A 23645-nucleotide genomic window follows, 5' to 3' on the forward strand; every position below is an offset into this window, starting at 1 on the left:
TACAGACTGATTGTACTGTTGTGGGTTTAGAAACACTTTAACTCTTTAGTGTAGGTGGGGTGTACTTCTTTAAACAACAATTGTTCTGTTTACATCTGAGAAAATGTTTGGAGTTTGTCCCTTTGGAAATGTTTGTTTGGAATCAGATGTGGAAAGTTGTAGGCACAGTTTACACAAATCAAAGTATCCTTCCTTCTATGGAATGTTTTTTCCGACTTTCTTATCGCACTTGAATGTACACTTGTGAGATGGTGGTAGGTAGGCCAGGGTTTTGTAGATTGTGGGGTCATGTGATCTGTGGGGATGAAGAATGGGCCTTCTCATACAATGGGAAGCCTATTGGCTGACCCTCTCCTATGGCCCAGCACTGCTGTAGTGGGCAGCGCTGCCGTTCTCTGTGTGTCCAGTAGGTGTCGCCGTCTCCCCTGGCTGAGTCCCGGAATGACACACACGTGGTGCGGCTCTCCCAGGCTCGGAGCTCAGACGGCACTGCAGCAGCAGCAGCACCGAGCGGAGAGGGACAGCTCCTCCGGACGGGATGGTGAATGGGGGGCTCAGTGTCAGTCCTCCGCGTCTCCCGGCTCCTGTGACCCCGCCAGCAGCCTTCCCTGTAAGTGCCATCTTGGCAGGATGTGTGTGTGTGTGTGTGGGGGGGGGGGGCAGTGACAGGTGGGGGGGACCTCACCCTGCATCTCCCAGCACCGTCCACACTGTGCCCTGTGTGTGCCAGGGAGGGGGGCATAGGACTGGGCACACCCATAATGTGGGGGGAGGGGTGCTCCCAGCTCCATTGCAATGCCAGGATGACCCCCCCCCCCATATGATGAGTGCTGGTGATGATGACATGGGGAGGTCTGTGGGTGGGGGGGGGGGGGGGTCTGTAGATGGAAAGGTCTGTAGATGGAGAGGCCTGTAGATGGGGGGGGGGGGGGGGGTCTGTAGATGGAGAGGTCTGTAGATGGGGAGAGGTTTGTAGATGGGGAGGTCTGTAGATGGGGGTGGGGGGGGGGGTCTGTAGATGGGGAGGTCTGTAGATGGGGGGGAGGTCTGTAGATGGGGGGGGGGGGGTCTTTAGATGGAGAGGTCTGTAGATGGGGATGTCTGGCTGGGACTGATAAGCAGATCTGCAGACTTGTGTGTTGCTGTGACAGGAGGGTGTGGTTGGGATGACATTGTACACAGCAGTGCTGTCTCCTTTACATGGGGGGTGTACATCCACCTGGAGGATGTATATATAGGACACATGGAGGATTGGGGAGGGGGGTGCCTCCACATACAGCCGACTGTGTGCTGAGCTCTGCCTATATAAGGAGGAATGGACAGGATGTCAGGATCGCCGTAGCAACCAGGTTGTCAGATTGTGATCAGAAAAAGTTGGATTCTGATTGGTTATAGGGGATACTGCACGGTATGTATTGATCTGGGCACATTAGGTAAATCGGTGTGAAGATCCGTCACCCGTAGCAGCAGAGGCCTCGGCTACGGCACTGGTTGATGCGTCTGGAGCTGTGCACAGGTGGCCTATGGTAGTGAATAATAATGCAGCGGCTGTATGGAGTGCGGGGGCGGGTCACAGGCAGTGTAAGTTCACACACTCCGGTGTCCATACAGCCGCTGCATCTCCATTCACTACCATAGGCCTCCTGGCCGCAGCTGTGGATGTGGAAATAAACACCTCAGAGACCGAGACCTCGTTCACACAGGCAGCGGCATACATGCGTTTATAGGACATCGCTAAACTGCATATAGACATATGGGGGAGATTTACTAAGACTGGAGCACTCAGAATCTGGTGCAGCTGTGCATGGCAGCCAATCAGCTTCTGACTTCAGCTTGTTCAATTAAGCTTTGGACTATAAAACCTGGAAGCTGATTGGTTTCTAGGCAGAGCTGCTCCAGATTCTGCACTCTCCAATTTTTGTAACCCCCCCCCCCCCCCCCATGGAGTGATTCTAAGGGCCTGTTCACACCAGATGCAGTGGGATGCATTGTTGACAACACTCCTACTGTATAGACAGTCCACAATCCAGGTTATCCTAGTTCTCACTATCACTGCATTTAAAAGAAAAAGTACAGCAAGCTGCATTTTTCCGCACTGCAAATGCAGAGAAACTTGCACAAATGCATGGAAATGCAGAAAAATGCTCTGCAGTGCACATAAAAGCCAACAGAAGGAGGAGGATGGATGTGACCTCAAAGGAAATGCAAGCTTAGAAAAAAATGCATGCAAATGCACGTAAAAACGCACGTCAAATGCATGTCACTGCACATGCTGACACGTGTGAATGGGCCCCCAATGGTATAATTCAGTCTGTGCATTCACCTGTGTTTAGAGAAAATAGAATTCTGTACATCCAGGGCAAGGATCTGTAGAGCTTTTGCACACAGGTGCCTGATCCCATACAATATAAATTGCAGTGACCATGAAGCCTGCAGGTCCTGACCACATAGGCTGCTTGTAGAAAAATGTCAGCTTGGCCTTTAAGGGCTTTTGCACACAGGACTGAGCCTGAGCAACGTACATTGCAGTGTATTTTCCCCATCCAGACATACAGCCACCCATAGACGTGAATGAGTGTGTCTGGCTGTGTGAATACGCTGGTACTTGTGTGAACACTTGGATAGCATACAGGAGGATTCTGAGAACACAGCATACAGACGTATACAGAAACGCAGCCATTCATGCCTATAGGGGGCAGTATGCAGCCATTCATGCCTATAGGGGGCAGTACGCAGCCATTCATGCCTATAGGGGGCAGTACGCGGCCATTCATGCCTATAGGGGGCTGTAGGCAGCCATTCATGCCTATAGGGGGCAGTACGCGGCCATTCATGCCTATAGGGGGCTGTACGCAGCCATTCATGCCTATAGGGGGCAGTAGGCGGCCATTCATGCCTATAGGGGGCACTACGCAGCCATTCATGCCTATAGGGGGCAGTAGGCGGCCATTCATGCCTATAGGGGGCACTACGCAGCCATTCATGCCTATAGGGGGCAGTACGCGGCCATTCATGTCCATAGGGGGCAGTAGGCGGCCATTCATGCCTATAGGGGGCAGTACGCGGCCATTCATGCCTATAGGGGGCTGTACGCAGCCATTCATGCCTATAGGGGGCAGTAGGCAGCCATTCATGCCTATAGGGGGCTGTAGGCAGCCATTCATGTCTATAGGGGGCTGTAGGCAGCCATTCATGTCTATAGGGGGCTGTACGCAGCCATTCATGCCTATAGGGGGCGGTACGCAGCCATTCATGTCTATAGGGGGCGGTACGCAGCCATTCATGTCTATAGGGGGCTGTACGCAGCCATTCATGTCTATAGGGGGCGGTACGCAGCCATTCATGTCTATAGGGGGCGGTACGCAGCCATTCATGTCTATAGGGGGCGGTACGCAGCCATTCATGTCTATAGGGGGCTGTACGCAGCCATTCATGTCTATAGGGGGCGGTACGCAGCCATTCATGTCTATAGGGGGCGGTACGCAGCCATTCATGTCTATAGGGGGCGGTACGCAGCCATTCATGTCTATAGGGGGCTGTACGCAGCCATTCATGCCTATAGGGGGCAGTACGCAGCCATTCATGCCTATAGGGGGCTGTACGCAGCCATCCATGTCTATAGGGGGCAGTACGCAGCACCTGGGCTTCCATGGCGGGGCAAATATGCTGGAATTTACGTTGCTCTGGCACATGTGTGCAAGAGCCCTTAAAGCTGTATTAAACCCACACGCAAACATTTATTATATTGCTGTTTACCAGTTCATAGATATGGTGGCTGCATTAGTTTTCTTTTTTAGGTTTTCCTTTTATTTTTATCTGGTGATCCCGCCAGTAAGTCTGTTTCTTTTTACAAGAGAACAAGCTCTCACGCAGATGTCGTATTTAAGAATGTAGATTGTAAGCTCCAAGGAGCAGGACCCTCCTATCCCTCTTGTATTGAACTGTATTATTGCTGTATTGTCTCCCGTTATATTGTAAAGCGCTGAGCAAACTGTTGGCGCTATATAAATCCTGTATAATAATGTTGAGGCAAACCATTTTTTTAATTTTTTAAAATGTATTTATGTAAAACCTTTATCCCCCTAAGACAGTGGTGGGCAACCTTTTTTTTCAACTGAGCCAAATCTCGCCAAAACCATGATTGAAATTTATTTTGAGAGCCACATTTTTAAAACTGAAAATACATCCCCCATATAGTAATTCATCCTCCATAGTAATTCATCCCCCCTATAGTAATTCATCCCCCATATAGTAATTCATCCCCCATAGTAATTCATCCCCCATATAGTAATTCATCCCCCATAGTAATTCATCCCCCATATAGTAATTCATCCCCCATATAGTAATTCATCCCCCATAGTAATTCATCCCCCATATAGTAATTCATCCCCCATAGTAATTCATCCCCCATATAGTAATTCATCCCCCATATAGTAATTCATCCCCCATAGTAATTCATCCCCCATATAGTAATTCATCCCCCATAGTAATTCATCCCCATATAGTAATTCATCCCCCCTATAGTAATTCATCCCCCCTATAGTAATTCATCCCCCATACAGTAATTCATCCCCCCTATAGTAATTCATCCCCCATATTGTGTCAATTCACTTACCTTTGCTCCGCGCGTTCCTCTCGCCGTGTTCTCGCGCCGTTCCGGTCTTCAGGGCGGACTGTGAGTGGAGAGGAGTTCGTCACGCTGCCCCGCCTACATCCTGACAGCCAATGTTTGCCACGCTCCGCGGGCCGGATTAAAAGGTCCGCCGGGCCTTAGTTTGCCCATTGCTGGGCTAGCTGCATTGTCCTGACTTTTGGGGCGGCCGCCCGAGAGGAGGGAGGGGAGCGGGCGCCCGGCCCACAGAAGAGCCGCATTTTAGTGTGTAAAGAGCCGCATGTGGCTCGCGATCCACGGCTTGCCGACCACTGCACTAAGAAAACTGTTACTATAACTGCTTATAATGTGTGAGCTGGTGTTTGACTTCAGTTTGTTAGTGTATTTAAATCTGTTAGTCCATGTAACACTCCACACACCCCCCCCCATCCCAGGCTGACAATGTTGCTGTCAAATGGTGCCCCCTTAGCTCCAGAATGGGGGCACTCCAATACAGGAGGCGTGTTACTGAGCAGATCACCAGGTGAAAACAGAGTGGAAAAAGCCTACGGGCTCATGTACACTGCAGCTGATAAACTCATATTTAGAAGCTGTTCAGCGGTTTTTTTCAGCATCCCCTGAACTCACCCTAATGTCCACCCTAATGTTTTCCTATGTGTCCATGTACACATCTTTGTTTACAGTCGTTTACAGGCAGTTGAGTTTACAGTTGTTTTTTTTAACGCAACAAATTTGTGTTCAGCAGTCGATTTTATCAGCGTTTCAAACGCAAAACGCAGCTAAACGTCCCGTGTACATGGGGCCTAAGGCTTCATGTACATGAGCAGCTCCTAAACTCAAGTTTAGGAGCTTTTGGAATTTTTTTGGCAAAGCTCCTAAACTCAACTCCATAAAAGCCTGTGTGTCCATGTACACATATACTTTTAGCAGAGTTTAGGAGAGGTTAAGTCTCCCTCTCCTGAACGTAGAAGAATCGTGTTCATAGGAACGTTTTGACTGCCGACCTCGCAAACGCGGCAAAAGTGGGGCAAAAGCGCGGTACTGCGGTTGCTGCATTTTGCTGCGGTTTTGCCACAATTAGCGTTTTCCCGAGGCCAGTGGTCAGGGTAGGCTTGTGTACATGAAGCCTTATGAAAGTAAGGAGCCTCTGGAGCATGAAAATACCTTCCCTAAAAAGAAAACTAGTGCAGCCACCACATCTAATGATTGGTAAGGTGCAGTAGAATACATTTTTGGTTTTGGGTTAAATACCAATTTAAAGGCTAAATTCATGTTCTACAGACTTTACATTGAGGGTGGGGGCCTTAGATAATACAAACCCCCCCGTGCAGCTTTGTACAATGATCATTCATGTTATTGTCATACCTGTAGGCCATTAGGGTCCCTCCAGAAGCCTGGCTGAAAAACTCCCAGTTAGTAATCCTCATGTCCTGTCTTGTTGCTAGGATGGAAAACTTGGTTTTCACCCCTGTAATGCTGGCAGTGAGTTTTCAAACATTTTCAGGTCCTAACAACAAGCCAGGCTGTGAAGATTGCGGACTTAGAGTTTTTCAGCCAGGCTTCCAGTGGGGCCTACATGGCTTCCAGGTATGACAATACAATGAATGAACGAAGCTGTACAGTTTCATAGTTACCGGGGCACTTTGACTGCATAGGATGTTTTCTGGAAAAAGGTGATCTTAGCCTTTAGGCCTCATGCACACTGGCATTTTAAAAACGCCGGTAGCGGTAGCCGTGAAAAACTCAAATTTTTCTGCGATTTTTAGTGTCTTTTGCATTAGCATTTAGCTGTGTTTTTCTGTGGTAGCGTTTTTTTTTCTTTTACACAAAAAAAAACTTTTGGCTCAAAAATGCAGTTTTGTCGCATTTTATTGCGTTTACCAGCTAAAAAAAAACTCCTCTTGAAACCCACTAGTTCTGTTTTTTTCCAGTCAAAAAACACCCCTAGCAAAAAATGCTGATTAAAGCCTTTGTGTGCATGGAGACATAGGATAACATGCTGGGGAGTTTACTGGCTGTAGATAAAAACACCGGAAGACAAAAACAGCCACTGTAAAAAACGCCCAGTGTGCACGAGGACTTAAATGTGGTAGAACTTGATGTGGAAGGCATAATGTTTGTTTATACTTCTCAGATATTTTGTTCTCAGTCACACGTCTGCACGGTGTGCACAGTAATGTGATTTCTTACCCAGGAGTCACCGGTGATTGTGTACAGCGAGCAGCAGCCTGTACATACAGGGCTCCATGCACACGATAACGCAGGTAACGTTAGCTGTGTAAAGTCACGCTAAAAACGTGAGTTTTTTAGTGTTTTTGTATTAGCGTTTAGCAGTGTTTTGCCGAATTTGTTTGTGTTTGCGTTTTGCTGCGCTTTTTAGAGTTTTCTTGAGCAAACAAAAATGTCCAAAAACACTGGTTTGCCAGTTTTGCCGCATTTTTCACCGTTAGAGCATTTTTAGTCCTTATGTACACGGGATGATTTGATAACCCTGGTAACGTTAGCTGTGTAAAGTCACGTTAAAAACACGAGTTTTTTAGCATTTTTGTATTAGCGTTTAGCAGCGTTTTGTCGCTTTTTTTGCATTTGCGTTTTGCCACTTTTTTCAACAAACAAAATGTCCAAAAACGTAGGTTTGCCGTGATTCACTGCGTTTTGCCGTTTTTTTTGGCATTTTGCCACATTTTTTGAGCAAAAAAAATTGTCCAAAAATGCTGGTTTGCCACGATTCACTGCGTTTTGCTGCTTTATTGCGTTTTGATGCATTTTTTTGAGCAAAACAAATTGTTCAAAAATGCTGGTTTGCCGCGATTCATTGCGTTTTGCCGTGTTTTTCAGCGTTAAAACATTTTTAGCCCTCATACACACGGGACAATTTGATAACGCTTGTAATGTTAGCTGTGTAAAGTCACATTAAAAATGTGAGTTTTTTAGCATTTTTGTGTTAGCGTTTAGCAGCGTTTTGCCACATTTGTTTGTGTTTGTGTTTTGCTGTGTTTTTTAGAGCAAACAAAAATGTCCAAAAATGCTGGTTTGCCGCGATTCACCACTTTTTGCCACGTTTTTCAGCATTAGAGCTGGTTTGCCACGATTCACTGCGTTTTGCCGCTTTTTTTCATTTTGATGCATTTTTTTGAGCAAAACAAATTGTCCAAAAATGCTGGTTTCCCGCGATTCATTGCGTTTTGCCGTGTTTTTCAGCATTAGAGCATTTTTAGCCCTCATGCACACTGGACGTTTTGATAAAGCTGTGTAAAGTCACGTTAAAAACGTGAGTTTTTCAGCTTTTTAATAGCGCTTTGCATTAGCATTTAGCAGTGTTTTGCCGCGTTTTTTAGATCTTTTTTGACCCCCCAAATTTTTTTTCTTTTTGGTCAAAAAAAGTACAAAAATGCGAGTTTGTGGTGTTTTTCAGCGTTAGAGCAGTTTTACAGCTAAAAAACTCCTCTAGAAGCCCACTAGTCCTGGGGTTTTTTTCCAGCCAAAAAACATTGATTACAGTCTGTGTGTATGGACACATAGGATAACATGCTGGGGGGTTTACTGGCTGTAGAAAAAAAACAAAAGCCAAAAACATCCGCTGTAAAAACGTCCCGTGTGCATGAGGACTAAGGTTAGGTTCACATCTGTGCGGGTGGTGCCGCTGAGGATCCGCGTGAAAATCCGTGCAGCCGCTCCACCCGCACAGAAAAATGAGGACCCGCGGGCGGGTGCCATTAGTTCTAATGGCACGCCGCCCACACTGGAAAACACAACCTTACTGGGAACCAAGGTTCCCATGCGGGCTGCGTTTTCCAAAGAAGTGCAGGGACTTCTTCCCTGCGTGTCCTGGGCACGGGAGTCCATTCAAATAAATGGGTTCTCGTGCCCGTGCAAAAAACGCATCCCGCACGGCAATATAGATGTGAACCAGGGGTACAGCTAAAAAAAACTCCTCTAGAAACCCACTAGTCCTGGGTTTTTTTTCCAGCCAAAAAACATTGATTACAGTCTATGTGTGCATGGACACATAGGATAACATGCTGGGGGGGGGGGGGGGGGTTACTGGCTGTAGAAAAAAACATCAAAAGCCAAAACCAGCTGCTGTAAAAACATCCAGTGTGCATGAGGACTAAATGACAGGCTGACAGACTCCATGGCTGTATGCGCAGTTACATCTCTATAAGAACGGGTGAGGGGCCCTTGGATGCAGGTGGGCCCTGGATGCAGGTAGTTCACATCCAGGGTCACTCCTCTGTCCCTGTACAGATCTTAAAGCTCGGATGTGCATACAGCCGCAGCGTCTGTCAGCCTGTCATTGGTTTGTATAGGCTACTGCCAGCTGTATGCAACCACCAGTCACTCCTGGCTACAGAAATCACTCTCCTTTATGCTGTGTGGTCCTCTGAGACGGATGAATGAGGCCTAAAAATACCAAATGCAGGAGTCGTTGTGAGTGTCCCGGACCGGTGTTGGATCTATGGAAGGCCGGGTGTAGACAAACCTGCGTCCACTTACATCAGACTACCTCTGATCCATTACATTTAGGTCAGAAAAAATGGATAAAAGGACACAGAGGTTTTTCATTTTATGACCTGGATGGACAGAGTGGTAAGTGGATATAAATGGACGCACGTCCATCTATATCCGCCCGCCCATAGAACTACATGAAGCTTCCAATCAGATCCACCTGAAAAATTGAAAGGTAGACCTGATCAGTCTGCCTGTGTGACCCTAGGTTCACATCTGTGCGGGTGGTGCCACTGCAGATCCGCACGAAAATCCGTGCAGCCGCACCACCCGCACAGAGAATTGCGGACTGGCGGGCGGGTGCCATTAGTTTAATGGCACGCTGCCCGCACTGGAAAACGCAACCGTACTAGGAACTGAGGTTCCCGTGCGAGCTGCGTTTTCAGAAGAAGTGCAGAGACTTCTTTTTCTGCGTGTCATGGGCACGGGAGTCCATTCAAATAAATGGGCTCTCATGCCCGTGCAAAGCACGGCCCGCATGGCCACATAGATGTGAACCAAAGGTGAAAGAGCTCCTCCAGTAGTCTAGAAGTACCTAAAACCTAGGTTTTAGGCACTACTAGGTGATACTTGGCTGGATCTAGAAGTACTTAGAACTGTGTTGGATCTATTGTGTGAAGTACATGACATTGATAAACATTAAACCAGTGGTTGTCAACCTATGAGCTAAAGGGGGCCTCAGATGCGGCACCTGACATCATCAAAGGGCCACACATAATGTTCGCTATATGTAATGCTTGAGAGGACTGTCAGAGTGCAGACATAATAGAGGAAATGAGGATCAGAGAGGATGGACAGGCTATGTTTTTGGCTGGGGATATGCTGCGGAAGACACTATAAAACTAGGAACATGTTACATGAGGCTAGTAGAGATCAATTCTATTACCGTAATCAATGTTCAGACTGCTGAGGTCCAAGGGCCACACATCACAAAGGGCTGCAGTTTGGGCACCATGACGTTAAATGCACTTGAGTTAATGCGCACTAATATATATTTTTTTTTTTGCAGAGCAGAATCAAAAGTATTTTATTTTATTTTCTGCAATGCATTTAAATGCAGCATGTTTTGTTTTCACTTTGCGCACAGCAATGCAGCATTTTGGTGTGAACTGGACCTATTGGAAGTAGCATTTTTCAGCTTGTAATTGCTTTAGGCCTGAGCAAAACAATGCAGTACTAAGTACATAGTGTATGGGCCCTTTGGCAGAAATTTTTTATATATCCTGAGAGGATCCAATTGGTCACATCTGGTTCAGTGTAATAGTCACTGCCACAGCAGAATTTCACATGGGGGGGGGGGGGGGTTGATCAGAATGTAGTATTAAAGTGGTAGTGAACCCTTACATACAGTATAACCAGGGAAGGGATTGGCCTCAGGTGATACACAGAGATGAAACGGATCCTCCAATATATGTTGTACCTGTCTATCTGCAGTCCTTTTTTCTACAGCTGTGTAAAGTCCAGAATTTATAATGCGTGTCTGAGCTTTCAAAAAACAGGAGGTGGAGAGCTGAAATAACACGCTGCAGGGCTCAGTGAGGAGAGCTGTGAGAGCTGATTGGAGGGAGAAGACACACCCCCTTCACACAGCTCACAAGAACAATGCTGAGGCTGACAAACACAGGCTGTGTGTGAGGTCCCTCCCCTGTCACCATTTTTCTCTTGGTGTCAGGAAATGTATCTGAAGTGGCTCACTCAGATAGCAGAGAAATGGGGCTGCAGACAGAAATCAGTTAGTGCTCTGGATTGAGACAAGTACACACTACAGAAAGATATGCTTTGTTCTTATTTCATGTAAAAGATTTACAACCACTTTAACAGGAATTCTTTAGCTCTGCACCATGGTTTTGCTACAATAATTCTGTGTGTGTGATCAAGCTGTTGATAACTAGTAAATTTTGTGTTCCAGTTATTCAAAGTTGATGTAAACATATTTATGATGTAATCATATAGTCATTAACATGTTATTGTAACTTTAAAAGTCATTTTTAATTTTACAGACATAGATACACAGTTAGTCAGATTGAACAAAGACAATTCCATCCAGTTCAACCAATTAAAAACAAAACAATAAAGTATGGTCCAGTTCGCTCCAGCGGGGGAAATATAATTCCTTCCTGATCTTCGGGAGGTAATCGGATATTCCGTGGATCAATTACTCCTGGTGTTATTACCTCTAAAAATTAAGATCCAGTTATATTTATCATTTAGGAATGCATCCAGATATTTTTAAAACAATATACTGAGCTGGCCAGAATCAGTTCTTGAAGGGAGTCTATTCCACATTTTCACAGCTCTTACTGTGAAGAAGCCTTTCTGTATTTGGAGGGTAAATTTCTTTTCCTCCAGATGTAAAAAGTCCCCCCTTGTCCTCTGTAATGATCTGAAAATGAATAACTCCACCAAGTGTACTATATGGACCATTTACAGGATGTGTTTATACATGTTGTTCATATTCAATTTTTTCAAATCATAAAATAATTCCAGGTGATGTTGCCATTAAGATCATTTCCTGTTATTGGGTGACAACACTTTGTCCCTATCTCCCAACTTCTTTCCCAATTGCACCCTTTTACATGTGGAGACTATAGGAGGTCATGTCATTGCTCACTGTGCAAACATGTTATACTGCTATCCCTGTAGGGAAGACAGCCATGAGCAATGACATGCTGCCACCAGTTGAGTGAGTGCGTATAATCAGGAAGTGACTGTAAAGAGGCTGTAGGTGATAAGCAGCACTGAGAAATCATGAAAAAAGGTGAAAACAGTATTTTCTAAAAGCAACTAAACGTCATCCAGTTAGGACTTACATACACGTTAAAGTGGTTGTAAACCCCTACATATATCCAGTGAAGTGACTGGCCTCAGAGGATACACAGAGATTAAATAAATCCTCCTACATAAGTTTTACCTGTTTATCTGCAGTCTTATCTGCTCTACATCCATTCAAAGTGCTGAATTTATAAAGCTTGTCTGAGCTGTCAGAAAACAGGGGACAGGGAGAGGAAATTATACAGTGCAGAGCTCAGTGAGAAGATCTCTGAGAGAGGATTGAAGGGAACAGACACACCCCTCTCCACACAGGAACAGAGCTGAGGCTTTCAATCACAGGCTGTGTGCTGGAGCTCCCTCCCCTGTCACCATTTTTCTCTTGGTGTCAGGAAAACGTGGCAGATGTGATTGCTGCTGATAGCAGAGGAACAAGGCAGTAGACAGAAGATCTCTAAGAGCTGATTGAAGGGAACAGACACACCCCTCTCCACACAGGAACAGAGCTGAGGCTGTCAATCACAGGCTGTGTGCTGGAGCTCCCTCCCTTGTCACCATTTTTCTCTTGGTGTCTGGAAAACTTGTCAGTTGTGATTGCTGCTGATAGCAGAGGAACAAGGCAGCAGACAGAAATGACACTTGGTGCTCCTAATTAACACAAGTACACACTATAGAGGGATATGTGTTGTTTATATTTCATGTCTGAGGTTTACAACCTTTTTAACTGAAAATATATCAGCTACCACAATACAGCAATAATAATATTACAAATAATAGTATAACTCAGGTATGTCTGTGGGGGCACAGTCAGAAATGAAGTCTTCCCATTAGGGTAGGCTTACACTCGTGCATCTGCATTTTTATACACCAAAAAATATATATTGACACGTAGAAGAGAAACACACAGGTGTGAATGGGCCCATAGAGGATAATGGTCTTCCTCTTGTCATGCCTTGTTGCTTCATCAGCCAATGCACACAAAATCACCCCACAAGTGTCATCGGGGACTAAGGGTTTACTGTGCATCTGTTACATCTAATACTACCCATAATAGTATAACTAAAGCTGGACGTACATGGATCGAATGTCAGACGGTTCAGTACAGACTGGCTGAATTTCAATCCATGTATAGGCAGGGGGTTGTACAGAAGTCGATCTTCTGAGTGATTATAAAAATATTATACAGTCCATTATACCAATTGATCTGCCCTGTTGGATCATTATACCAATTGATCTGCCCTTTGCTACTCAAGTCAGTGCCGCTGGCTATAGGTGGCAGCTGATTGATGGGGAAGTCTCCCATCTGTCAGAATACAATAGCGCAGCAGGTAGGATTCCTCCATCCACCTCGAATGTGTGGATGGGGGAATAGGTACTCGCTGGTTCAACGGAAAAGAAAAACAAACTTGATTCTTGCCTGTCTTAGATATATCTGGGGGTTACAGACAGCAATCAAATGATGACAAAGGTTCTAACCTCTTTAGATGCTAAAAATTGTTTGGGCTGGAGTTGGGTTTTAACATAAACCTGATATTATCCTGATTTTAGGAAACTGAAGAGCAGACTCATATATACCAGTGCCTGTGCGTCTGTGTAGCTTCAGATTTCCTCCAGAGCAGCATGGAAGCACAAGAAACCCGGAGTCCTTAATAATTAAAACGCTGGCCAGAGCTCTGAAATGCCTTGCTGTTTGTCATTAAATGCCTCTGTTGTAGGGTGGGCCTGAGCGACACTCTCTGAGCTATAAAGGGTATTTACTAACCATGCACCCTGGATTTTGGTGTTCGTAGGGTGCCCAAAAAGAATTTGAAACTACAGTTTACTAAGGTTAAAGCCCCACTCCAGGCTGCTGTTAAATGTACCCATGACGTGAGGTCCCCTCTGGCACAGCATGGGTTAAATACCCATTTGGCCGGGGGGAAGGAATAAATACAAATACTTACATTTTCTTGCTCCTCTGGCAGCCAGTGCTCTTGAGATGTAGGCAGGCCCTCTCCATCCTTGTGTACAATGCAGGTGTGCTGGCCCTGCATTGTGCCTGATGATGTCAGAGCTGTGACCAGCCATGCAGTAACCATTACCCTCCCACTCCACAGATGCTTATTTACCAAGATCTGATGGCCTTGATCTCCATTTTTTGATCACAGATTACATCCTGCTCTGTAAGTCCTCTCCCCGCTTAAGCATTACAGCCCTATAGACTTCTGTGGGACTCTTCTACCTTTTAGGCCCCTTTCACATGGATGTTCTGACCATTCTGAAGAACAGACAGGAGGACCGGATCGGAAACCTCCATTCATCCAAGCCGATCTGCAAAAAACAGATGGGTGGGGATCCATTCCCCTTCTGTCCAGCGGATCAGATCAGATGGCAGATAGGTGTAAATGGACAGATGGTTTGTTTACATCTGACCGCCCATAGAGGAGAGTGGGCAATGTCTGTGTCCGTTCTGCAAAAGCGGAGCGGACACGGACCTGTCATCCACCTGCTTAGTGCGATCAATGGACAGATCCCCTGCTGAGCAAGTGGATTGCAGCTGGAGTCCGCCCCGTGTGAAAAGGGCCTCATTCTCGGGAGACAGTTCTATAAACAACTATTGGGCTAATGCACAGGCATGGCCAGGAGAGAGAGGACTTGCTGCGCTGGATGTAAAGAAAACCTGGAGGTCGAGCCTGTCAAGTCTTGGTAAGTAGGCATCTGTGAAGGGAGACGGTAGGATTGGTTAGCTCAGCCCAAAGGGGTGAAAAGAATAATGACCCCCATTCACAGAAAGCCTTGTATTCTTTTTAATGAATACAAGATGTTCTCAGATTAGATGAGGGGTAGTGATGTCACAATATTGTGTTCGGCAGCAGGCGGTCTGGGGTGCCGAGCAAGTGACCCCCTGAGGCTCCATAAGACGCACCTGACCATAAGACGCACCTAGGTTTTAGAGGCAGAAAACAGGAAAAAAAAAATTCTGAACTAATGGACTGCAGACATAGTAGAGGAGATGACCAGAGACTGCGGACACAGTACAGGGGATGACCAGAGATTGTGGACAGTACAGGGATGACCAGAGACTGCGGACACAGTACAGGGGATGACCAGAGATTGTGGACAGTACAGGGATGACCAGAGACTGCGGACAGCACAGGGATGACCAGAGACTGTGGACAGTACAGGAGATGACTGCTGACCTTTGGGGAGGGAGGGGGAGCGGGTACCTGAAATTGAGAGTTTTTCTTTGATCTTACCTGTTCCTCTATCCAGCCGCGCGCTGTCTACCCGGCTTCTGTAGTGTGGGCGCTCGGCGGACAGCCCGATGCCCAGTGCGCATGCGCAAGAAGCGCTGCGCTTTGTGATTGGTCCGGCGGCTTCTGGGATCTGTCATGTGTCCCAGGTACCGCCTTACCATTCACAAAGAGCACCGCTTCTTGTGCATGCGCACTTGGGACCCGGCTGTCACGCCCAGTGCCCACACTACAGAAGCCGGGAAGACAGCGCGCCGCTGGATAGAGGAACAGGTAAGGTCCCGCTGCAGAGCTGAGCGGCCGGCCCGGTATTCTGACGCGGCGGCGGTGAAAATACCGGACCGGCCGCTCTATATTCGCTCCATAAGACATTTTCCCCCCTTTTTTGGGGGGAAAAAAGTGCGTCTTATGGAGCGAAAAATACGGTATATGCAAGCACCAAGGTCTAGCCATGCCACAAAGCAAAGAAGTGAACCTGGCCTTGGGTACCTTCAGAGAACATATTGCATTTCCTCAAATAATGCAGAGCCTTCTCTGATTGGAAGAAGTGGAGGTCATGATGTCATCGCCCTTCCTCTCCACCCCATCAACTCAGAGAGCGTTTTGCATTAATTGAGAAAATTCAAAACGTTTTCTGAATGGTGCCCATGCGGCGAGCAATTGACCTCCTGTGTTCACAGTGCAGCAGGGCAGCTGCCTGGCATAGGACCTGGAAGCAAGAGGCAATCACTGGAATTGCGCTGCCTTCTGCAGTGATTTCCAGCATCCATGGTGATCCTGCAGGTATGGGACATATAGTCAGGCAAAAAAGTATTTAGTCAGCCACCAATTGTGCAAGTTCTCCCACTTAAAAAGATGAGAGAGGCCTGTAATTGGCATCATAGGTAGACCTCAACTATGAGAGACAAAATGAGAAAAAAAATCCAGACAATCACATTGGCTGATTTGGAAAGAATTTATTTGCAAATTATGGTGGAAAATAAGTATTTGGTCACCTATAAACAAGCAAGATTTCTGGCTCTCACAGACCTGTACCTTCTTCTTTAAGAGGCTCCTCTGTCCTGCACTCATTACCTGTATCAATGGCACCTGTTTATACTTGTTATCAGTATAAAAGACACCTGTCCACAACTTCAAACAGTCACACTCTAAACTCCACTATGGTGAAGACCTAAGAGCTGTCGAAGGACACCAGAAACAAAATTGTAGACCTGCACCAGGCTGGTTAGACTGAATCTGCAATAGGCAAGCAGCTTGGTGTGAACAAATCAACTGTGGGAGCAATAATTAGAAAATGGAAGACATACAAGACCACTGATAATCTCCCTCGATCTGGGGCTCCACGCAAGATCTCACCCCGTGGGGTCAAAATGATCACAAGAACGGTGAGAAAAAATCCCAGGACCACATGGGGAGACCTAGTGAATGACCTGCAGAGAGCTGGGACCAACGTAACAAAGGCTACCATTAGTAACACACTACGCCGCCAGGGATTCAGATCATGCAGTGCCAGACGTGTCCCCCTGCTTAAGCCAGTACATGTCCGGGCCTGTCTGAGGTTTGCTAGAGAGCATTTGGATGATCCAGAAGAGGATTGGGAGAATATCATATGGTCAGATGAAACCAAAATAGAACTGTTTGGTAGAAACACAACTCGTCGTGTTTGGAGGAGAGAGAATGCTGAGTTTCATCCAAAGAACACCATACCTACTGTGAAGCATGGGGGTGGCAACATCATGCTTTGGGGCTGTTTCTCTGCAAAGGGACCAGGACGACTGATCCATGTACAGGACAGAATGAATGGGGCCATATATCGTGAGATTTTGAGTGCAAACCTCCTTCCATCAGCGAGGGCATTGAAGATGAAACGTGGCTGGGTCTTCCAACATGACAATGATCCCAAACATACCGCCCGGGCAACGAAGGAGTGGTTTCGTAAGAAGCATTTCAAGGTCCTGGAGTGGCCTAGCCAGTCTCCAGATCTCAACCCCATAGAAAACCTTTGGAGGGAGCTGAAAGTCCGTGTTGCCCAGCGACAGCCCCAAAACATCACTGCTCTAGAGGAGATCTGCATGGAGGAATGGGCCAACATACCAGCAATAGTGTGTGCCAACCTTGTGAAGACTTACAGGAAACGTTTGACCTCTGTCATTGCCAACAAAGGATATATAACAAAGTATTGAGATGAACTTTTCATATTGACCAAATACTTATTTTCCACCATAATTTGCAAATAAATTCTTTCCAAATCAGCCAATGTGATTGTCTGGATTTTTTTTCTCATTTTGTCTCTCATAGTTGAGGTCTACCTATGATGCCAATTACAAGCCTCTCTCATCTTTTTAAGTGGGAGAACTTGCACAATTGGTGGCTGACTAAATACTTTTTTGCCCCACTGTATATACTTACATTGGACCAAGCTGGACCAATATAACTGATCATACCTCCATACCTGATCATCAGCTTTAAGGTATGTATGCCATTCCCTTGTATGGCATTCTCTCAGTAACGAGTTTTAGGCTCTGTTCACATCTAGGGGTTTTGTATCGCAGTTAGAATTGCGGCGATGCTACCTGCGATCCCAAAGCGCTCATAAAACAAACTGACAAATTGCACCACTCTTGTTCAGGTCCCATTCATTTTCACTTCTGCTGTGATTGTCACATGTCAAGTAGCGCTGCAATCACTGCAGACCACATTGCGCAAATCTTGTGGCCCAAAAGCAGCTCCTGCCCCTTTTTGACTGACAAACTTCATATGATGCAATTTATCATGTAAAAAACACTGCAGAGTCGCACCCTGCGTTTAGGTGCCATTGAAAAGGAATGGCATCTGAACAAGTGTGGTTTGATTTGTCTGTTTTGCAGAGTGTTTTGGGATACAAAACGCCTAGATGTGAACGGAGCCCTGAAAGGTATGTCAATAAATCACAGGCGCATGCCTTTTTAATGCGTTCTGCAAGTGGAGCACTCTGGGGAGGAGGGCAGTTCATAGTAATGAACATAATGCAGTTTGCTGTGTTTTGAACCGCCACAAAGTGCATGAAAGTTTCAGCACAGTAAATGAGCCCTGAATGAAGGCTGATGGAACATTTTCAGCCTGCAGTACAGTCAATAGAGGCTGCCATTGCTTTCTTTTCAAAATGCTAGGTGCCTGGCTGTCTCTAACATCAATCCTTTATTCACTTACTGTATGTATCAATCAAAACATGTACTATGCATACTGTACTTTTTGTAAACCAGTGAGCTAATGTGTCAACCTTTTTGTTGCCAAGGACATACTTAAGGCTGCATGCACACTAGCGTTTTTGTTAAGCTCAAAAGAACGCTGTAAAAAACACTGGATGAAAAACCCTGGTAATAGTGTTTTTTTTAGTAGCGTTCAGAAGCATTTAGGATCCTTAGCATTTTATTAGCATTTTTCCAGTACATGTAGAGGAGAAAAAAAGCTGTTAGGAGCATTTAGCATTTTTCTCTGCTGGAAAAACACTCAAAAAAACTCTTAAAAAAAACAATTTTTTTTCTGCTCCTAGACACTGAAGCTCAAAAAATGCTAATAGTCTAAAGTAGCTTCTAGGAAAAAAGGCTAGTGTGCATGGAGCCTAAAGCCTCTTTAACATGGGAATTCTGTATGTCCATTTTTCAGCTGTCCGTTTACGGATGAAAATCAGACACCCATGTATTTCTATGGACTAGTGGATGATCATCTGTTTGTATCCGTTAACATCTGTTTTTATGAACGGAAGAAAAAGTAACGGTCAAGAAACTGATGTAAACAGACAAAAAACAGATGTAAACGGACAAAAAACACAGATGTAAATGGACAAAAACAGATGTAAGTGGACATACACTCTGTTTTTGCATTGGTAAAGGATGCAAAAAAAAAAAACAGATGTAATCTGATGAAAAACTGATGTGAACTGGCTAAATGGTTAGCACTTCCGTCTGGCAGTACTACGGTCGTTGGTTTGAATCCCAAGCATGGCACCATCTGCCTGGAGTTTGCATGTTCTCCCTGTGCCTGCGTGAGTTTCCTCCGGGTACTCCAGTTTCCTCCCACACTCCAAAGACATTCTGGTAGGTTATTTGGCTCCTGTTTAATTTCACCCTAGTATGTGTATGTATGAATGTGAGTTAGAGATCTTAGATTGTACACCCCTTGAGGGTTAGGGACTGATGTGAATGTACAATATATATGTAAAGTGCTGTGTAAATTGACGGCGCTATATAAGTACCTGAAATAATAATAATAACTGATCAGTTTTTTCTTGGACCCTTATACTTCACGGCATTGAAAGAGTTCATTGAAGCTCACAGACTGTTTTAAAATCCATCAGCAGCTCCTGGCTGTAATGTAGTCATGTCTCTAATATGATGACTGTAATGATCAGGGCGGTTGTAAAGTGATCAGTGCAGCAGTAAGAAGTGGTAATCATAGTGCCTATAAAATTGTTAGTATCGCAGTTTGTTGCCGTATCGCTGTGGCCTGATGTATTTTGTGTCTATTTGCTGACATAATCTTACCTTTTATATTTTACAAAGAAAATGGGGATTAGAATATGTTTGGGTATTTTTTTAAATGAAAATTTATGTTTGATTTGCATAATTTATGACTAAAGAACCATCTTTTTATTCTACGTCTTCTCTGTTCTGAGAAAATATATCATGTCTTGGGGATAACAAGTATAATTTAGACCAACGTGTACACATTAGGTGGATAAGGTCTGTGAAAGGAGAAGCAACAATCTGATTAGCTCATTCATCAGCTGTATATCACTCTGCTTTTTCCTCCTACCAGCATGCTCTCTTCTTTGCAGTACAATGGATAGGATCTGTGTTGATTCTCCCTCTCCCAGTCTGAGATTTGCTGTACAGGGAGTGCATAATGCTGATACTAGATCAAATTCAGGTACTTATATTCAATTCAAATGTAAGTGCAGCACTAAAGCATGTGAATAGAAGTGTTCATACAATATTCCAGTGAAATAAATCAAAGTCTGAAGACGTGCATGCGCACGAAACGCGTTGGATGGAGCCTTCCGTGCTGGCGTCATGCTGACGCAGCCGGAGCAGTGGCCATTTTGGTATGCTTTTATGCATTTAACTCTTCTCTGTATCCACGTGGATTGCTTTTAACTGTTTACAATAAATACTACACTATATTGCCATACCTTCAGCTCCTGTGGTGAGCTTCTCCCCATAGGAGGATCCTTTGCTGGTTCTGCATAGCCCTGACCCTGGAGAAATCCGGTCCCTATTTATGGCTTCCTGAGACCCCCATAAGGATCAGCATTGATGCTGTTATACAAGTAGCGTTCTGGTGAGTGCACATTCATATAAGGTGGTGGATTCCTGTGTTGGATCATCAGCACTCTTGAGCATCCCAGCTGGTATTGCTGCACCTTGTAGTTCCACGAACACCAGGCATTGCTGTGACCTGTAGTGCCACGGACTATGTATAATCACCATTATTGCTAAATAAGCACACATATATCACTTGGCACTTCTGTGACCTGCAGTGCCGCGGGCTATCCGCTATTTATTCAGAATTTTAGAGTTTTTTATGATTCTATGTGATTTAACGTTTTATTTGATTTATTTCCCTGGAATATTGTATGAACACTTCTATTCACATAAGTACTTTATGATTGCATTTGTCACTTATGCTTTGGCTGCACTTACATTTGAATTGATTACCGTTTGTTTGTTACCTTGCCTTTTGTGCTAGCGGCTACCATATTATCTGCACTCGCCTTATATCTTGTGTTATATCTCAGGTACTTATACTGTTTAGAAAAATATATTGAACCACTTACCACCCACAGACTAGATATAAACAGCCTGGACTTCAAATGGGTAAAACAAGCTCACAGCGGCAGCCATGAGCTTAGCCTCTGTTTTTTTCAAGTTTTTCAGTAAAAGTGATCCAGGCAACTGTAGTGCCCCCAATCACGTTTACTGTGCTGTGCTCCCCCAATCTATTCTAATGAACCCGGAAGGGATGAGCATTTTGTCATTTCTGGTTTCAGCACTATCATTCCCGGGCTGCTGTGGCTGATCTGTGCTTGATTGGCTGCCTTTGGGGGCAGGGGAGGCAGGCATTAGGGGTATTAGAGACTCCTGATATTTCGATAAAGAGAACCTGTCACCTCTCCATTCTGTCACATTGAGGGCTTGTTTGCCCCATTTTGATGGCAATAAGCCTGCTTTCACACTGATCCATAGGAATACATGGTCACGCTTTTTTAATGCAATAGCAGAAGAAAAATGGAACTCTTCACACTGATACATTGCGGGTCAGGGGAGTTTTTGAAAATCCTGCGTGATGCATTTTTGGCCTAGTAATAAAAATGCACCATAAATGTACCTCCCCATTGAAATAAATTGAAAACGTGGCAAAAACGCATCAAAAACACACCTGCGGTGCGTTTTTTGATGTCATGTTAAAAAAACACGCAGACTTGGTAAAAATGCACTAAAATAGTATATGCGTTTTTGTCAATGATCAGTGTGAAAATAGCCTAAACATGGTACAAAAAACAAAAAGTGTTAAAACAATTCATTGATAATAAAATAAATATAAAGGCAACCCTGTGGCCACACACACTCATGCGAATGTCAAAGCATGCACACGTTATGTAAACAACAATTGTGCCACACATTTTGGGTATGGCTGGGAATATTGGAGCAAGAACAATAATCCTCACTCAATTCTCGCTGGATTTTCTTCTCATACCATGTTCAGCCTTCTTCCATCCATTTTCCATCTCAGTGCTGCCTCTTTCAGCAATATTCTGCTATGCATTTGCTCCAGGATTAGCTGCACATTGTTTTGAACCAGCTTCTTGATGTGAAAATGATGGACAGCACCTGCGCAATGTGTGTTGACATGGGACGTGCATGTGACAGGGTGACAACACAAGGCCACAATTGCGATACAGTTGTCACCCTATAACAGGACATGCCTAAACAAGAACCCCAATGGCAGGATTGTGAGATGTTAAAGCAGGGCTTGACAAATTTGCTTTGAATCTAAGAGCCAGCTAAAAAAGTTAGGAGCCAGTTATTTTTTAGCGTAGCATGGGTTGTCAGCACCCAGGGCAAGGCAACTTTTGGGCGACAAGCTTGACGCGATGTAATTTGCCACGCGATAATCACAGTAAAACTACATCAAGTTTTAGGCGCCAATGAAAATAACGGCACCTGAACCTTCATTTTGTGATCACAGCAATTCTGCTGCGATCCCAAAACTCCCAGGTGTGAATGGAGCCGCCCTGGTTCACACATGCGATTCTGGATGCATTTTTCAAACTCACAGATTCACATGACAGACTAGATATTATGTGTTTCTATTGAGGTTGTTCACAGAAATGCGATCCGCACACATTGCGTTTTGAGTGCCATGAAAAGGTTCATGTGCACGTTTGTAGCGGTGCGTTCCAGACTTGCAAGTGATAGAGTAGAGTGGCATGCGGAGGTAAGTGTTCACATAGGATTGCTATTTACTGGAGTTTTTGCATTGAACTTAGTGGGAGACGTTTTTGCCTTGAGGTCAAGGGGAGGCATTTTTGCCTTGAAGTCAATAGGACTCAATCTTGCATTGAAGTCAGTGGGATGTGATTTTGCATTGAAGTACAAGGGAGGCACCACGTGAACGGAGGCGGCAGGACGCAATTTCTATTTGCCCTGGTGACCTGGTGTATGGGATTTTTTGAGCCCTGTGTTAAAGTATAGGGCCTCATGCACACTGGATATTTTTGACACTGCACTTGGGGCGTCTGGAGGTTTTTTTTTGCTGCCTCTAAACAGCCCTGCATTTTATCTTATGTTTTCCATGCACATATGAGCTTTTAGAGGAGTTTAGAGGCAGCGTGACCAGGAGCAGCGGTGTTTTGGCGAAAAAAAGATGCACGTAAACGCACATTAAATCTAGGCGCATGCAACGCTTAACCGGAAATTCATTTCAGTGGCCAGTAAAATTAATTAACACCTATGTGCATCTAAATGCATTGCACACTTTTCTGCCAGAAACACAGCTACCAGAAAGAAAGGCGTCTAGGAAAGTTAGCAAAACGTCTTGTGTGAATGAGGCCTAAATGAGATGATTTGCAAAAAGTCATAAAATATGGGGGTACAGCACTATAAAGAGACCGGGCCTAACCACCATTTCCCAATGCTTCATACTTTCCTTGTTCTAGGGCCACCATTAGAAATCATGGGGCCCATACAGCCTACCTGACAAAGCCTTCAGTACTGTGGTCTCAGCAAAGAGGGATACCCATATTTATCTAAATACACTGTTCAAAAAAATTTGATGGAAATGAAAATTATCAACTTACAGAGGACTGAGTTCAAAGAACCCTGAAAATCAAAATGAAAAAATGATGCAGCAGGCTAGTCCATTTGACTGAAATCTCATTGCTGCAACTCAAAATTGTCCTCAGTAGTTTGTATGGCCCCCACGTGCTTGTATGCATGCCTGACAACATCGGGGCATGCTCCTAATGAGACGATGGATGGTGT

At 45.0% G+C, this 23645-nt stretch overlaps 1 protein-coding gene across 8 annotated transcripts in view; it reads left to right on the forward strand.

Moving 5' to 3' along the window:
• Nucleotides 1-451: 451 nt before the first annotated feature.
• The window catches only part of JAKMIP1 (janus kinase and microtubule interacting protein 1), a 249212-nt gene continuing 226018 nt past the window's right edge, over nt 452-23645 (forward strand). For 3 of the 8 annotated variants that reach the window (XM_089677386.1, XM_089677381.1, XM_089677385.1), the window contains exon 1: nt 454-610. The gene's annotated coding sequence lies outside the window, so the exon portion shown is untranslated. Of the gene's footprint in view, nt 611-6853; nt 6877-23645 lie in introns of those variants that run through there. The other 5 variants (XM_089677383.1, XM_089677387.1, XM_089677388.1 and 2 more) reach the window with 4 other exon arrangements.

Source organism: Staurois parvus, unplaced genomic scaffold (assembly GCF_062004578.1).
Source record: "Staurois parvus isolate SC_StPar_1 unplaced genomic scaffold, SC_StPar_1.0 ptg000186l, whole genome shotgun sequence".
NCBI lineage: Eukaryota > Metazoa > Chordata > Amphibia > Anura > Ranidae > Staurois > Staurois parvus.